The sequence below is a fragment of the Felis catus genome, chromosome X, assembly GCF_018350175.1.
Source record: "Felis catus isolate Fca126 chromosome X, F.catus_Fca126_mat1.0, whole genome shotgun sequence".
NCBI lineage: Eukaryota > Metazoa > Chordata > Mammalia > Carnivora > Felidae > Felis > Felis catus.
In genome coordinates this window covers 88,250,639-88,264,984 of record NC_058386.1, presented here as the reverse complement: position 1 = coordinate 88,264,984, position 14,346 = coordinate 88,250,639, and the positions used below count along the sequence as shown (strand labels likewise).

General features: G+C 34.0%; 1 protein-coding gene across 6 annotated transcripts in view; it reads right to left on the bottom strand.

The window, feature by feature from the left end:
• COL4A5 (collagen type IV alpha 5 chain) overlaps window positions 1–14,346 on the bottom strand; it is a 237,559-nt gene that overhangs the window by 209,699 nt on the left and 13,514 nt on the right. The gene's annotated exons all lie outside the window — the stretch shown is intronic.

Below are 14,346 nucleotides of genomic sequence, written 5' to 3'. Positions count from 1 at the left end.
CTGAGAAAGCTTATAACAAGTAAAGTCATTGAATCAGTAATGAAAAACCTCACAACAAAGTATAGTCCACAGATAGCTTCTCTCATGAATTCTACCAAATATTTAAAAAAAATTTAACATCAATTCTTCTCAAACTCTTCCAAAAATAGAAGAGGAGGTAATACAACCTAACTCATTCTGTTAAGCCAATATTATCCTGATACCAAAACCAGACAAAGATACTAAAGAAAATTAGAGACCAATACCCTCTATAAAAAACAGATTTTAAAAATCTCAACAAAACACTAGCAAACTATATCCAATAATATACCAAAAGGATTATATACCATGACCTAGTGAAATTTATCCCATGATTGCGAGGGTGGTTCAATATAAGAAAATTATTGATACAGTAGGACACATTAATAGAACAAGGAGAAAAAAAATCATGTGATCATCTTAATTGATACAGAAAACACATATGACAAAATCCAACACCCTTTTATGATAAATGTACTCAGAAATTAGGAATAGATAGAAACTTTCCTTTTTAAAAAAATTAATTATTTATTTTTGAGAGAGAGAGAGAGAGAGAGAGAGAGAGAGAGAGAGAGAGAATCCCAAGCAGGCTTTCTGTGCCATCAGCATGGAGTCCAACACGGTGCTCAAACCCAAGAACCATGAGACCATGACCTGAGCTGAAATAGTCAGACACTCAACCAGGTGCCCGTAGATGGGAACCTTCTTAACATGACAAAAATTATTTATGGAAAACTCACAGCTAACTCAATACTCAACTGCAAAAGATTGAAAGTTTATCCTCCAAGATCAGGAGTAAGACAAGAATGCTTGCTTTTATCAATTCTACTCAACATGGTACTAGAAGCCTTTGCCAAAGTAATTATGTAAGGAAAAGAAATAAAAGACATCTAAATTTGAAAGGAAGAAGTAAAACTGTATCTATTTAGAAGACATTATCCTCTATACATAGAAAGTCCTAAAGAATCCACAAATAAAATATTAAAGCCAATAAATGACTTCAACAAAGTCTTAGGGTACAAGATGAATACAAAAATCAATTTTGTCTCTATACAATCATAATGAGCAATCTATAAAGGAAATTAACTAAATAATTCAATTTACAATACCATCCAAAAGAATAAAATATCTAGGAATAAATTTAACCAAGTAAATGAAAGACATGTACATAGAAAACTAGAAAACATTGATGAAAGAAATTTAAAAAGACCTGAATAGGGGTGCCTAGCTGGCTCAGTTGGTAGAGCATACAACTCTTGATCTCAGGGTCATGAGTTCAAGTTCCACTTTTGGGGTAAAGCTTATTTTTTTTTCAAAAAAAAGTGGGGAGTGAAGATGTAAATAAGTAGAAAGACATCTTGTGTTCCTGAATTGGAAGACTCAGCAATATCAAGATGGCAATACCACCCAAAACAATCAACAGATTCAGTGAAATCTTTATCAAAATTCCAACAGCTTTTTGAGCAAAAATGGAAAAGCTGATCCTCAAATTCATGTGGAATTACAAGGGTCCCCAAATACCCAAAATATTGTAAAAAAGTAAAAGAAAGTTATAGGACCCACACATCCCAATTTCAAAACTTACTATAAAGCTAATGTTGGTACTGGCATAAGGATGAACAAATAGCCTGTGGAATAGAATTGAAAGTCCAGAAATAAACCCATACATCTATGGTGAATTGATTTTTGACAAGGGTGCCTAGACCATCCAATGTGGAAAGAATAGTTTCTTCAACAAATAGTGCTGGGATAACTGTATATCCACATGCAAAAGATTGCTACCTCGTGTCATTTACAAAAACTAATTCAAAATGTATCAAAGAACTAAATATAAAATCTAAAACCATTAAAATCTTAAAAGAAGCCATAAGAGTAAATCTTCATGATGTTGGATTTGGCAATGGAATATTAGATATGACACCAAAAGTATGAGCAACAACAAAAAAATAAATTGGACACCATGAAAACTAAAAACTTTTGTGCATAACAGGATATTACTAAGAATGTGAAAAATGACCTACCAAATGGGAGAAAATATTTGCAAACCGTGTATCAGTTTAGTGCCCAGAATACATACAGAAGTCTTATAACTCAACAACGAAAGGACAAACAGTCCAATTAAAAAATAGGCAAAGGCCTTGAATAGACATTTTTCCAAAGAATGGATACACAAATAGTGAACATACACATGAAAAGATGCTCAAAATCATTATTCATTAAGAAAATGCAAATCAAAACCACGATGAAGAATTATTTCATTAACAAACTAAGATGACCATAATAATAACAGTAATATCAATAAAAAAAATAAAAACTATTTGAAGGAGGTGGAGAAATTGTGCTCGTGCACTGCTGGTAGGAATATAAAATGGTTCAGCCCTGTGGAAAACAGTTTGGTGGCCCCTCAAAAAGACAGAATTACCATATGGACTAGTAATTTTATTCTTAGGTATATACCCCAAAGTACCGAAATCAGGTGCTCAAACAAATGTGTGTGTGTATGTATATATATATATATATATATATACATATATATACACACATATATATATGTGTGTGTATATATGTATATATATACACATATACACACACATATATGTGTTCATAGCAGTGTTATTCACAATTGCTTAAAGGTAAGCAATCCAAATCTCCATCAATGGATGTATAGATAAACAAAATGTAATATATTCATATAATGCAATATTACCCAACCATAAGAATGAATGAAGTACTGTTAAATGATATGATGAGGATCAACCTCAAAAATATTCTAAGTGAAAGAGGCCAGACACAAATGGTCACATAATGTATGAAATATCCAGAAGAGGTTAAATCCACAGAGACAAAATGCAGATTGGTGGTTTTTAAGGGCTGAGGGGAGGATGGAAATAGAGAGAAACTGCTTAAGTATGGGGTTTTATTTTGGAGCAATAAAAATGTTGGAACTAAACAGAGGTGGTGGCTGCACAACATGGTGAATGCACTAAATGTCACTGAATTATTCATGTCAAATGATTAATTTTATGTTATGTAATATGCACCTCAATAGATTTTTTAAAGAATTGAACTAGGATCCTTACATACTGTACACAAAATAACTCTAAATGGTTCAAAAGCTCTAAGTATCAGATAAATAGAAGAAAAATAGGCAAAATTAAAAACTTTAATGTAGTTAAAGGTTTCTTGCACTTGACACAAAAAGCAATAATGATAAAAGAAAATAATTGATAAACTAAACTTATTTGTTAAGGGAAAGAAAATACAACCCACAGAATGGAAAAAATACTGTGTGTGAGAGTGTACATATGACAAAGAATTCGTACTCAGAATATAAAAATTTTCAATTTAAGAAGATAAGCAATAAAACTTTTAAAAAATGGGCAAAGATTATAGAATACAGATCACAAAAAATATTTGAAATAAGTAAGTCAGATAAAGATAAATATCATATGATTTAACTCATGTGGAATTTAAGAAACAAAACAGATGAACATAGGCAAAGGGAAGGAAAAATAATATAAAAACAGAGAGGGAGGCAAACTATAAGAGACTCTTAAATACAGAGAACAAACTGAGGGTTGCTAGAGGGGTGGTGGAGAGACAGGCTGGATGGGTGATGGGCATTAAGGAGGGCAGTTGGGATGAGCACTGGGTGTTATATGTAAGTGATTAATCACTGGGTTCTGTTCCTGAAACCATTATTACACTATATGTTAAGTAACTTGGATTTTTTCTTTTTCTTATTAAATATAATTTATTGTCAAATTGGTTTCCATAAAACATCCAGTGCTCATCCCAACAAGTGCCCTCCTAACTAATTTGGATTTAAATACAATTAATAAAAAAAGATATCTGAATAGTCAATAACTACATGAACCCATGTTCAGCATTAGGAAAATCCAAATAAAACAAGATACCCTCTCATATCCACTAGGATGTCTATAATTAAAAAGATCCTATACACTGCTGGTAGAAATGTAAAATAGTATCATCCGTTTGACAAATATTTCCGCAGTTTCTTGTTAAATACTTTATATAGTCCATTTATTTGTATCTACCCAAAAGAAATGAAAATTATGTGTACAAAATGACTTGTACACAAACGTTCATCGTGAAAGATAGATCAGTGGCTCCAAGGGAACAGAGACAGAGCAGGATTTCACTGGAAAAGGATATACGTGAATTTTGGGGGGTAATGAAACTATTCAATATCTTAATTATTGCGGGTGTATGCATTTGTCAAATTTAGTAACTGTACACTTAAAATGGATGTCGTTTATTATATGTAAACTATACTTCAAAGAAAGTTGGTTTAAAAAAATAGAGGAGAGGGAAGCCGAAATTGGGACTTGGATATTTTCAGTAAGATTTCCACAGGCAACTCCCAAGAGGGACGCTTCATTGAGGTCCCTGTTTGAGCCAAGGAATGCGGAGGCCAAACATTGTTGGAATAGCTAAGTTATTCACTTGTTCCCTTAAATTTACTAAATGGTATGCTGTATTTCCTGAAATATTCAAAGTATTTATTTAAATTTCCTTTGAGTGGAAAAGAACCCCCTAAATTAGTTTAGGAATAATAAACTTGTATATATGTGACATATATGTGTAACAATATATGTACCTATACTGTATCTAAATATTTAATTTCAACTCAATAAATAATTGAATAATCAAAAACCTTAGGAAGCTTCCTAGGAAATCAAAGTGCTCAAAGTAGTCTTAACAGTTTCTTCCTATGGCTACAGATAAACCTGTTTTCTTGTTTACAAATTAGTTTTAATTTTCTCTTTACAACTACTTCCACCTCTCCCCCCCCCCCATTTTCCTGTCTCTCTTTTGGTCCATTTAATTTCTAGTCAGATAACACTACTTAAGGAATTGTATCTGTTTTTTTTAATGTATCAAATATTGGTATATGCATATTTAACTGGCATATGCCAGTGAATACGGTATTAATACCTTTAGAAATACCAATACCTTTAGAAATAAACCAGAAAAGTTCTTTTAAGTCATCTTTCCACTTGATGGTAAAGACTAAAGAAAGCTGAAGAAAGATACTCAAAAAAGGAAAAAACAAATTAGTATGCCTAAGGAAAGGCAACTAGATTTCACTGAATTATACTAAACGAGACTACAGATCCTGTGGAAAATCACAGTCATTATTTATTTAACACATACTATGTAATACACATTAAGATACTTCAGGCTAGTATTATTGACCTAATGAGTACGTGGAAAAGTCATGACTTAAATTAAGCTCGACATCAACATCCATGCTCTAAAACAAACCATTACTCAATTCTACTATAGAAACTTTAAAACCAACTATTTATTTATTTATTTTTATTTTTTTTAAATCTATTTTTAATTTAAACCCAAGTTACTTAATATATAGTGTAATAATAATTTCAGGAATAGAATTTAGTGATTCATCAGTTACATACAACATCCAGTGCTCACAAGTGCCTCCCTTAATGCCCATCACCCCTTTTAGCTCTTTCCCCCACCCAACACCCCACCCGCAGCCCTCAGTTTATTTTCTGTATTTAAGAGCCTCTTATGGTTTGTCTCCCTCTCTGTTTCTATATTATTTTTACTTCCCTTCCCCTATGTCCATCTGTTTTGTATCTTAAATTCCACATATGAGTGAAATCACATGATATTTGTCTTTCTATTGCAGGGACTTCATACTGCCATAAAAAGAGAAGAATTTTTCCTACCTAGCAAACACCAAAACGCTAAAACAGTCCATCATTCTAATCCTAGGCCCTTTGGTGTCCAGGATACACTATTTCAGCATTCTCTCTACCTCGGTTCTGAAGTATAACCTAACTTCCAAATCCTACTCTTCCAAAAATTTGCCAAATTCCAATAATTTGTCATTCCTGACAAAGGAATGGCTAAGAAATGTGCAGAATCTTCCAAGAGGATGGATATAACAGCCTAATAGCATGCCACTCTCACTTTACCTAGCTGCATTCACCTATACCATCTTCTAGACAAAATCAGAAAGTCTGCATCCTTTCAGGAATACAAACCCTAAAAGTGTTATCTCCCTTCCACAACACCCTTTGCTCCAGCTGGGTGACAAGGCCGAATCTCAATCACTGAGTTTGACACAATTTTCTTTGTCAGGAAAATTATAACTTGGGGTTGTGTACTGGGGAAGAAACAGGAAATATGATTCAAAATTTTCAATCAATATTGGAAAAAAAAGCATAAACTAATTAAAATTTATTTAATTAAGGCTTTGGAATAAATTATAGAAATTACAAGTAATTAAAAACTAAGATACCTTTTCGAAGTATTTATTAAAGAGTGATGACATATCTTACAAATCCTGAATATTTCTAATTCAACTAGAAAACACACATTAATTTATTTTTGAGAGACAGAGAGAGCACAACCAGGGCAGGGGCAGAGAGAAGGGGACAGAGGATCCAAAACAGGCTCTGTGCTGACAGCAGCAAGCCCGATGTGGGGCTTAAACTCTTGAATTGCGAGATCATGACCTAAGCTGAAGTTGGATGCTCAATGGACTGAGCCACCCAGGTGCCCCAGAAAACACTCAAATAAAACATAAAGGTTTGAAATTACTTTTTTAACCAGGAAGGAATTTGTATTTTATAGCAACTTTTATGTCAATTTATCTAAAGATTTTAGATACTCACAAGAACCTAAAATAATAGGTTTCATACATACATTACATATTTTCCTCCAAATATAAGTGAAAAAGTTGGATCCAGCATTCAAAATCACTTTTTTAGTGTTGGCAAAGTAAAAGTGGAAAGGTGTGTGTTACTCAGTGGGGGGCAGGGGGTAACATAAGGAGAATATGTATTATGTTTTATATGAAAGAGTACAAATTAAAAATGACTCCTCTTCATTGTGTTCAATGACAAAATTATTACTGGCATTAGGTTATTCTGGCAGCCTCTGGAATTTTTTTTAAGACTTTTTAACCTTTATTGATTTTTGAGAGACAGAGAGAGACAGACCATGAGTGGGAAAGGAGCAGAGAGAGAGGGAGACACAGAATCCGAAATAGGCTCCAGGCTGAGCTGTCAGCACAGAGCCCAATGCGGAGCTCGAACCCATGAACTGTAAGATCATGACCTGAGCTAAAGTCGGATGTTCAACCAACTGAGCCACCCAGGTGTCCCGCCTCTGGAATTTTTAAAATTTTTTTAAATGTTTATTTATTTTTTAGAGAGAGAGAGAGAGACAGAGTGTACATGGGGAGAGGGGCAGAGAGAGAGGGAACCACAGAATCCTAAGCAGGCTCCAGGCTCTGGGCTGTCAGCACAGAGCCCGAGGTGGGGCTTGAACTCATGAACTCTTGAGATCATGACCTGAGTGAAGTTGGACACTTAACCAACTAAGCCATCCAGGCACCCCCTGGAATTTTTTACTTAAAACAAAACATAACAAAACAAACAACAACAACAAACACTGAAGTTCTATTTTACTACACTTGATCTTAGCCAAAAGGCTGAAAAGCAATGAAGTTCTATTTTAGAAAAGCAGATAGGAGAAAACTCAAAAGTTGACCTGTTTATTAAAAAAATAAAATCCTGTTTTAGTTATTTCATTAATTCATCTAGCATTCTTGTCCTTAAATAATGATGGCATAAAATAGTTAACTGTAAAATATGTTGTTAAACTGTTTAAATCCAAAAAATGTTGAAATCTACAGCCATAAACTAATATTCAATATTTTTAAATATTTTTTATTGCAAAAGTAATAAGCATTTACTATAGATAACTGAGGAAATACAGATAAGAAAAAAACCCTATAATTTCACTATCATCCTCTAAGTCTTTTTTTTCCACTTAATTTTGAATAAACATTTATCAAGGAGATGAAACTTTAAGCCCTAAAGTATTCTACTCAAGTGAACCAAGTTAATGTTCCTATAAATACATATTTCCATTAACTGTGATTTAAAGAGTATCTATGTTTATATGCTTGCTTTCTATATCAATTTACAATTCTATTAATGTTTAAACCCAATAAAAAATCTTTACAGAATTTTTAAGTACCATGAGGTAAAAATACAGATGAAAAAGTAAACATGTAAACAAAACTAAGAAAAAGATTATAATCTGAAATAACTTAATCCCTTTGGCCTCTTGAATATTTTTCGTTTTTCAGATTAAATCAGGACTTGATTTTAAAAGGAAGCCTGGGCATGCTAAGTGAATTAAGTCAAAGACAAACACCATATGATTTCAGTTATAAGTATTATCTATAAAACAAAACAAATTAATAAACAAAAAGCAGAACCAGACTATAAATACAGATCAAACTGATGGTTGCTAAAGGAGAAGGGGAGGTGGGCAAAATGGGTGAAAGCGACTGGAGAGGTACAGGCTTCCAGTTATGGAATTAATGGGTCACAGGAATAAAAGGTACAGCATAGGGAATATAGTAAATAGTGTGGTGATGTCGTTGCATGGTAACTGATGGTGGCTACACTCCTGGTGAGCAAAACATAACCATAAGAGTTGTTGAACCACTATGTTGTATACCTGAAACTAACATAACATCATGTGTCAACTATACTCAAATAAAAACAAAGCCTGGGTAAATAATGTTCACAATGCCTCTTGGAAATCAGAAAGACTTGATTTTGAACTCATCCTTGTTTTTTACCACATTGACAAATTCAAGTTCTAATGATTTTAACCATCTGAAGAAAAAAAAATATTTCCCTTTCCCTATATGTGTATCATGGTTTGGATTAAAAAAAAATGAGACTATAGGTGTGAAAATCTATTAGGAAACAGATACGTTTATAAGCTCATGTTTTTAATATAAGGGTTGTCAATCTGCAAATTCAAATGTGTCGGTCACATTAGTCAGGAAAACAAATTCAAGCCCCTGAAGATGAACCCCTTTTTCAGCCTCTAAAAAAGGTGACCTTTTCAGTTTAGTTTCATTTGTTATTTTACAACATTAGTCTGTGGTTTTTTTCCATTATACAGTATACACAAATGAAGGCATGAAGGCAGTGATAAGGTCTAATAAACTTGTGACATAACAAAAAGAAGTCTTTACTGCGACTGTGGAGAAAAATGAAATGCCCAAATAGGCTGTAAAAGATAAGCAAGCAAACAGAATCGAGAGAGGTGATGGCAAAAAATGAATTTACCCACTATTAACCAAATTACTATGAACTGAGTATACTCATTCTGAAGGAAAATCATCTTTAAAAATTAAAAACCCAGTCGGTTAGGTGGCTCGAACCCACAGACTAGCAAAGTCATGACCTAGGACGTTTAACTGACTGAGCCACCCAGGTACCCCTAATATTTTTTAAACACGTTTTGATCTTACAGATAAATGTCTTTGGTGTTGCATGTCACTAGCCTATATAAACCTTCCCCATTTAAAATCTATCCTTTCAGGGGTGCCTGGGTGGCTTGGTCGGTTAAGCGTCCGACTTCAGCTCAGGTCATGATCTCACGGTCCGGTCCGTAAGTTTGAGCCCCGCGTTGGGCTCTGTGCTGACAGCTCAGAGCCTGGAGCCTGTTTCAGATTCTGTGTCTCCCTCTCTCTCTGCCCCTCCCCTGTTCATGCTCTGTCTCTGTCTCAAAAATAAATAAACGTTAAAAAAATTAAAAAAAAAAAAACTAGAAAGAAAGCTCTTATTTTCTTTCTTCCAAAATGTATCCAGTATTTCCAGGGAGTAAGAGGAATGGGAGATGAGGAAATCCATAACCTATGGAGATAAATTCTGCCAGACAGTGGAAACTTTCAACATACTCACATCTGAAGAAAATGTATAGTTTATTTTACAAATCACAATGTAATAAGAACTGACTCCTTCATTTTGAAACAAAACAATGAAAATTAACATGACCTTAAAGCTAGGGCAAATTGGCTCATTAAAAGCCAGCTAGGAAAACTACTAGGGAAGGGATACTGAAGCTTAATAAATGCTTCACATTTCAAACGGCTTCCTGAAACTAAATTAACTCAAAATGGGTAAGGCCATTTCCTACAGGGTCATTGTTCAAGCATTTTTCCTACAAAGTCAAAATGAAGGAGGATAGAAAAAGAGTCTTCTTATTTCAAAATAAACTGAAGTACATTTTTTCTAAAATAATTTCTAAAATATTTTTATCTATGACCAAATCTGACCTATTATAGTTAAATTCTTTGTTTCCTAAACATTGTCAAAGAGAAATAAAACCCCTCAATAAATAGAAAATAAAAACTATCATAACAATGCTAGTTTCTCTTCCCTCAAACTTCACAGGCAAGATCAGAAATATCTTTATCCTAAGATTAAAGAAAGATTCCGAGTATGAGAAAATTAATTAATCATTAAAACTTTAGTTTCTGTTAATTATGTGAAAGGCTTTCTGCTAGATGATGTGAAGTATAGAAGTAGAAAATTATCACTGCTCTTGAGGTAACTTCTATACTGTTGGTTTAGACAGATGGATAGATGGATGGATAGATAAGGTAGACAGATACACAGGTAGAGATATAGGTATATAGATGACAATATGTAGTTTTAGAAGTCTTCTCAAAGGAAATAATCTGAAATACAAATAATTTTATTCAAAAATGTTGACTGCAGTGTTATCAAAAAAATGAAAGCAGGCTATGTTGAATCAATTGCTATTGGACTTGCCGTCTTCCATAAACTATCAGAAAACTGCAAAATATGTGAAACCAATATTTTTAGACATTGGGAAAAGTTAGAAAAGACAGTAGTCTCAACACTTATATTAAACGTTCTCTTGAACGCCCTAACAATAAGATAAAGAGGAAAAAAAAAAAAGAGTGTGCATAGTAGAATAAAAGAAGTAAACCTATCTCAATTCACAAAAGACATAATGACATTTGCAGATAATTCTAAGTAATCCACAAAAGACTTCCAGAAATAGTAAAACAATTTAGCAAAATCACAGAATATAGGTCAATAAAAACATCAATTTTGTTTCTATATATTGACAATAACTGAAAACAGAAAATAAAATACAATACCATTAATAATACTATTAAAACAAATGAATACTTAGGGATACATTTAGAAAGTATGTATAACACCTACACACTGAAAAGTAGGAAACATTACTGAGAGAAATTAAAGAAGACCTTAATAAACAGAAATATATATCATGTTCATTTATCAGAATATTGAATGCTATTAATACATCAATTTTCTCCCAAATGATCTTCAGATTAAACAGTCTAATTCAAAATTCCATGAGTTTTATTTGTATGAGTTGAAAAGCTAATTATAAAAGTTATATAGAAATGCAAAAGATGAGGAGGAAAAGGATGAGAGGAGGAGGGAGAGGAAGATGAGGAGGAGGAGAAAAACCAAAAATCTGAAAAAGAACAAATGTGGAGATTTGCACCACCTGATTTAAATCCTTATTATAAAACTACAGTAATGAAGACAATGTGGTATTAGCTTAAAAATATACATATAGGTTGATCGAACAGATTAGAGTCCAAAAATAGACCCACACATATATGGTTAACTGATTTTCAACAAAGGCACCTAGTTATTAATTCAATGGGGGAAGAGATCATCTTTTCAATAAATGGTGCTAGAACTAAACATAATGGGGAAAAAAAACTGCACCAGTATTCTTACCAAATACCATACACAAAATAACTAAATGAGTAAGAAGGTAAAACTATAAAAGAAACTTTTAGAAGCAAACATGGAAGAAAATCTTGATGCCCTTAGGGTAGTCAAAGATTTTTTATAAAGGACACAGAAAGTCATAACCATAAAAAGGTGATAAACTGGACTTCCTCTCTGAAAATACCAGTTACAAAATTGAAAAGGCAAGCGACCAAAAGGGAGAACATATCTACAAAACATGTATGTATTAGATTAGACAAGATGTTGAATCCAGAATATATAAAGCTCTTAATACTCAGCTATGATAAAACAAAAAAGAAATGGCCTACTGAAGCACATGACATGGATGAATCACAAATGTATTATGTTAAAGAGGAAAAAAAAAAGCTAAACTCAAAAGGTTACATACTGAATGATTCAATCTATGACATTATGAAAAGGTAAAATTATACAAAGACAAAATAGATGAGTAATTGCCAGAACTGTGGGTAGGCTGGGGGGAGGGGGCTAATTATAAAAGGGAAGCATTTTATAATTATAAAAGGGAAACATTTCATATTTTGAAATGATGAAACTGTTCTGAATCTTGATTATGGCAGTGGTTACAAGATCATATGCTTCTATCAAAACTCATAGAATAGTACACCAAAGATAGTAAATTTTACTAAATATAAATAAAAAAACAACTATAAGAAAACTACCACGTGATTACAAAACTCAGATATCAAAATGGTTACAATTAAAGAGTAACTGGGGCACCTGGGTGGCTCAGGTCATGATCTCACAGTTCCATGAGTTTGAGCTCCAGCCTTACATGGGGGTCTCTGCTCTCCATTCTCAGCATGGAGCCCACTTCAGATCCTCTGTCTCCCTCTCTCTCTCTGCTCCTACCTTGCTCACACATTGTCTCTCTCTCAAAAATAAACTTAAAAAAAAGGGTTACTATAATAATAGCAAATACAGTCAGGGATGAGGAATAACTAGAACTTTCATACATTGGTGGAATGTACAATGGTACAACCACTTTGGAAGACAATTTATAAGTTTCTTGTAAAGTTAAAAATAGACTTATGATAACCCAGAAATTCCATTACTTGATATTTGTCCAAGAAACCAAAAGCACATGTCCACACAAAGACTTGTTGCAACGTTCATAGCAGAGGAAGTGGGGGAAAACTGAAGACACTTTTCTCCATTCTGACTCAGTACTTGGTACTTTTCCACTCCTAGTCTTTGTCTTCTTCCGCCTCTGGGCCCCTAGGTCCATAAAACCCTGGGAGCTTTTTGTTTGGGGCTTCTTCATCAGTGAGATGACCTACCCCCAATTCTGTGCTTATCCAAAGGACCTGGAATCACTGTGTTGAGAAAAATGTAAATAGGAGGGAAGGAGAGTCGGCCCTTTCCTTGGTTTAGTCTCTTGCTTATACAATCATAGTAAGCAATTAAAGACTTGACTGTTACTTTCATTTTGGCTTGTTTTAGTTGGCTACTCAGATTTAGGAGCTCAGCCGAGCTCCTGACAATATGATCATTTAAATAGGTGCCAGTTCAACCAACAGAATGGGAAAAGATATTTGCAAATGCCATATCGGACAAAGGGCTAGTATCCAAAATCTAGAAAGAGCTCACCAAACTCCACACCCGAAAAACAAATAATCCAGTGAAGAAACAGGCAGAAAACATGAATAGACACTTCTCTAAAGAAGGCATCCAGATGGCCAACAGGCACATGAAAAGATGCTCAACGTCGCTCCTCATCAGGGAAATACAAATCAAAACCACACTCAGATACCACCTCACACCAGTCAGAGTGGCCAAAATGAACAAACAAATCAGGAGACTATAGATGCTGGCGAGGATGTGGAGAAACAGGAACCCTCTTGCACTGTTAGTGGGAATGCAAATTGGTGCAGCCACTCTGGAACAGTGTGGAGGTTCCTCAAAAAATTAAAAATAGACCTACCCTATGACCCAGCAATAGCACTGCTAGGAATTTACCCAAGGGATACAGGAGTACTGATGCATAGGGGCACTTGTACCCCAATGTTTATAGCAGCACTCTCAACAATAGCCAAATTATGGAAAGAGCCTAAATGTCCATCAACTGATGAATGGATAAAGAAGTTGTGGTTTATATACACAATGGAGTACTACGTGGCAATGAGAAAAAATGAAATATGGCCCTTTGTAGCAACGTGGATAGAACTGGAGAGTGTGATGCTAAGTGAAATAAGCCATACAGAGAAAGACAGATACCATATGGTTTCACTCTTCTGTGGATCCTGAGAAACTTAACAGCAACCCATAGGGGAGGGGAAGGAAAAAAAAAAGAGGTTAGAGTGGGAGAGAGCCAAAGCATAAAAGACTCTTAAAAACTGAGAACAAACTGAGGGTTGATGGGGGGTGGGAGGGAGGGCAGGGTGGGTGATGGGTATTGAGGAGGGCACCTTTTGGGATGAGCACTGGGTGTTGTATCGAAACCAATTTGACAACAAACTTAATATATTGAAAAAAAAAAAGAAAAATGAAAAAAATGAAAAAAAAATAGGTGCCAGTTATTTCCTGATGAAATTTAACACTATGTTTTTAGTCTAAGGAAATAGGAATGGAAAAGGACCTCCTCAATCTGTAACTATGAAAAACTTAAAGCTAACATAAGGGCTAAATACTGAATATCTTTCCCAAAAGACACAGTACCAAAATGGATGTCTTC